The sequence below is a fragment of the Haematobia irritans genome, chromosome 4, assembly GCF_050003625.1.
Source record: "Haematobia irritans isolate KBUSLIRL chromosome 4, ASM5000362v1, whole genome shotgun sequence".
Lineage (NCBI taxonomy): Eukaryota > Metazoa > Arthropoda > Insecta > Diptera > Muscidae > Haematobia > Haematobia irritans.
The window spans coordinates 35,627,278-35,632,433 of record NC_134400.1 but is presented as its reverse complement, the minus strand read 5'-3'; positions in this window follow the sequence as shown (position 1 = coordinate 35,632,433).

Below are 5,156 nucleotides of genomic sequence, written 5' to 3'. Positions count from 1 at the left end.
AAGCCAAATCTGGGGATCGGTTTATATGGGGGCTATATATAATTATGGACCGATGTGGACCAATTTTTCCATGGTTGTTAGAGACCATATACCAACACCATGTACCAAATTTCAGCCGGATCGGATGAAATTTGCTTCTCTTTTAGGCTCCGCAAGCCAAATCTGGGGATCGGTTTATATGGGCGCTATATATAATTATGGACCGATGTGGACCAATTTTTGCATTGTTGTTAGAGACTATATACCAACACCATGTACCAAATTTCAGCCAGATCGGATGAAATTTGCTTCTCTTTTAGGCTCCGCAAGCCAAATCTGGGGATCGGTTTATATGGGGGCTATATATAAATATGGACCGATGTGGACCAATTTTTGCATTGTTGTTAGAGACTATATACCAACACCATGTACCAAATTTCAGCCGGATCGGATGAAATTTGCTTCTCTTTTAGGCTCCGCAAGCCAAATCTGGGGATCGGTTTATATGGGGGCTATATATAATTATGGACCGATGTGGACCAATTTTTGCATGGTTGTTAGACACCATATACCAACACCATGTGCCGAATTTCAGCCGGATCGGATGAAATATGCTTCTGGTAGAGGCTCCACAAGCCAAATCTAAGGGTCCCTTTATATGGGGGCTATACGTAAAAGTGGACCGATATGGCCCATTTTCAATACCGTCCGATACATCGATAACAACTACTTGTGCCAAGTTTCAAGTCTATAGCTTGTTTCGTTCGGAAGTTAGCGTGATTTCAACAGACGGACGGACGGACGGACATGCTCAGATCGACTCAGAATTTCACCACGACCCAGAATATATATACTTTATGGGGTCTTAGAGCAATATTTCGATGTGTTACAAACGGAATGGCAAAGTTAATATACCCCCATCCTATGATGGAGGGTATAAAAAGGCAGAATAAGTACCTATGTATATAAGCCTCTTTGGTTACACTCGAAAGACATCCTATGGTGGAGGGTATAATAATATATAAGGGTTTATAGTTATACTAAGGAATATTTAGTATTAAAGGATGCCTTGTCATTGTGAATCTGAGCCGGTAGAATTGTACATAAATTGATCCAAATCGGCCCTTAACTATATATGGATGGCTGATATGTTTTGCAACTAATTTCAACCTGCTATCATTTCTAAACCTCACGTCTGACAGCTAACATATTTATTCCAGTGATGGATCGTTTTATTGTTTACAAGCTTACAAAAGCGTTTTGAACTAATGCATTCAAAAAACAAAAAAAAAAAAAAAAAAACATTATGCGTGATGAAATTCAATCTTGACTGATTATATGACTGATTATATATTTGGCTGGAAAACCACAAGTGGCTATTGTTTGAGCCATCTAGCCTTTAATTGTGAATAAATCGATTGTTTTTCTCGTGCTCGTTACCGTGATATTGGCAATGTTGCATCATTCGTAGTCATCGACCGATTGGTCAAAATTAATGACAGGAAAATGTTCTAAAAGTACATTGAAAATTCAATGTAAAACAATTTTTAATTGTAAATGAATTTGTTATACGAAACGTAATTATTCATAACACGTCTACACGCAAAAAAATATTTCTTTCCTCCCAAACGAAATTTTAGACAAACAAAATTCGTTTCTCATTTGCTTTTCGTTGAAAGGAAGTGTATTTGGAAGAAAAGTATATACTTTTTGTGATAAACGTTTATCCCTTTACCAGGATGTAAAAACAATTTCATAAAGACTAACTCAAAAAATAACTTTTTTGTTCTGGCTAATTGCATTTTTCCTCACATCTTTCTCACTTCCACGAAGTTTTTAGTTCTTAGAACCTTTTTCTGTAATACAAACAATGTAGAAGAAATTATACGATTTTATAAATTTTGAAATTTTTTTTTACCTTTCGCCTGGACGGAGAATCGAACCGCGGACCATGCAATTTGTAAGCCAACACACTATCCACTAAGCTATGTAGCCGTTATTGTCATCAATACACAATTACCCATATATTTATATAGCATAGCTTGCGGCGCCCACGAGCCGATTAAACAAAGTTTATTTAACAGAAAAATTTAGTTGGGCACCGTGGAGCAGTGGTTGCTACGTCCGACTTGCATGCCAAGGGTAGTGGGTTCGATACCTGCTTCGACCACAGTGTTTTTTTTACATATATTCCAGATTTGGTCGGAAGATTCCGCAAAAATGTTTAACATTACATTCAACTATATTAAATTTTTACTATGAACTGTAAAATGTGTCTTATTAAAAACCTAAAGTCAGAAAAGAACAAAAAAAAGCCGATTAAAGACGTTTGTAATTCGGTTCGACAACATTTTCTATAGAAATAATATGTTCACATAATTTTCTATAGAAATAAAATTTTGACTAAATTTTCTATAGAAATAAAATTTTGACAAAATTTTCTATAGAAATAAAATTTTAACAAAATTTTCTATAGAAATAAAATTTTAACAAAATTTTCTATAGAAATAAAATTTTGACTAAATTTTCTATAGAAATAAAATTTTGACAAAATTTTCTATAGAAATAAAATTTTAACAAAATTTTCTATAGAAATAAAATTTTAACAAAATTTTCTATAGAAATAGAATTTTGACAAAACTTTCTATAGTAATAAAATTTTGACAAAACTTTCTATAGTAATAAAATTTTGACAAAACTGTCTATAGCAATACAATTTTGACAAAATTGTCTATAGAAATAAAATTTTGGTAGATTATTTTTGGCGATATGGACCAATTTATGTGTGATTGGTCATTGGCTATATATAATTATGGACCGATATGAACCAATTTTTGCATGGTTGTTAGAGACCATATACTAATACGTACCAAATTTCAATCGGATCGGATGAATTTTGCTCCTCTAAGAGGCTCCGGAGGTCATATTTGGGGATCGGTTTATATTATGGACCTATATGGACCAATTTTTGCTTGGTTGTTAGAGACCATATACTGACACCACGTACCAAATTTCAATCGGATCGGATGAAATTTGCTCCTAAAAGGCTCCGGAGATCAAATCTGGGGATCGGTTTATATGGGGGCTATATATAATTATGGACCTATATGGACCAATTTTTGCATAGTTGTTATAGACCATATACTAACACCACATACCAAATATCAAGCGGATCGGATGAATTTTGCTCCTCCAAGGGGCTCTGCAAGCTAAATCTGGGGGTCGGTTTATATGGGGGCTATACGTAAAATTGGTCCGATATGGCCCATTGGCAATACCATCCGACCTACATCAATAACAACTACTTGTGCCAAGTTTCAAGTCGATAGCTTGTTTCGTTCGGAAGTTAGCGTGATTTCAACAGACGGACGGACGGACATGCCCAAATCGACTCAGAATTTCACCACGACCCAGAATATGTATATATACTTTATGGGGTCTTAGAGCAATATTTCGATGTGTTACAAACCGAATGACAAAGTTAATATGCCCCCATCCTATGGTGGAGGGTATAAAAATGTAGTATTGAAGTCCTGTGCAGACAAATATGTCGTCCGAAGACTATGGGTTCAGAAACATCGCACTCAGCACGTGTCAAACAGGAGTGACTTAAATAGGAATATCTCACTGGCACTACAAATACCAAAGTTTCGATCATCTCTAAACGGCGCTTCGCCGGGAATGGGCCAAAATTGTGCAGAGTGTGGGCTTTATCGGCCATTTGAAGGCTATAATTGGTGCCAAAAGCAGGCAATATGAATAAGCCTAAATCTAAAATTTGTTGTTATTTTATACACTGTTTTGCTTTGGGAGCATTAAAATTAAGAAAAAGAAACAAACAAGTAAGGAAAGTCAAAAGCCGGGCGGGCCGAGTATATTGTACCCTGCACCACATTGTAGGTCTATATTTTGATACCATCTCAAATCCTTCAAATTTGTCGGGTACGATATATAAATTTTTAGTGCTTCATATACGTATGTTTAAATTTGAACCGATTTGGACAAAAATGTATAGGCTTCTACAAATTCTCTAGACATTAAGTTTAAATCTGCTAATGCCCTGGGGTACACACAAAAAAATTTTTTCTGATTCAATCACGAAATTAATTGATCCAATTAATTTTTTAATTGAAATGTCTTCAATCACAGAAAAGATAGTATCAATTAAAATTAATTGAAGATCAATTAAAAAATTAATTGATCCAATTAAACATTTAATTGATACTATTAATTTTAGTAATTGATTTTTGTTTCAATTAAAAACTTTGTTGAATCAATTAATTTTTTAATTGAATATTTTTTAAAACTCAATTAAAATTTTAATTGGAAAATTTTTGTGAATTTTTTTTTTTCTGTATAGCGATTTTATAAGGAAAATTTGCATACTTTGGTTTTATTAGGCCGATTCAGAAGAACATATGTAAGGGAGCTATATCAACATCTGAAACGATTTCAATCAAATTTAGCACACTTGACGATACTATTAATTGTACTTCTTGTGCAAAATTTCAAGACAATCAGCGTAAAATCATGCCCTCTTGGGCGATATAAGTACATATCGGGCGAAAGATATATATGGGAGCTATATCTAAATCAAGCACACTTGACGATACTATTAATTCTACTCCCAAATTTCAAGCAAATCAGGGAAAAACTGTAGCATCTGGGGCCATATAAATGAATATCGAGCAAAATATATATATGGGAGCGATATCTAAATCTGAACTGATTTCTTCCAAAATCAATAAGGTTCTAGGTTGAAGTCGATTGGGCTAAAACTGCTACCTGGACTTTGAGTACAAAAATGTTTTCACAGACAGACAGACAGGCAGTCGGACATGGCTTCATCGGCTCAGGAACCCGCCCTGAGCAATATTGCCAAAGACACCATGTGTCTATCTCGTTTCTTTCTGCGAGTTTCAAACATATGCACTAACAAACTTATAATACTCTGTTCCACAGTGTGGATCGGGGTATAAAAAGAAAATATATATAGCGCTTTACTTTTTTGAATTACATATCAGCCACCCCGTATAGCTCCCATATAAAATTTATTGTTGTATGTATTTGCTTGCTATTACTTAATCAAACTACTTCGTTCATTTTCTAAATTAGCAAAAAAAAATCTGTGTAATTTGTAGTAATTCTTTAATTATTCATTTGCTTTTAATTTTCAG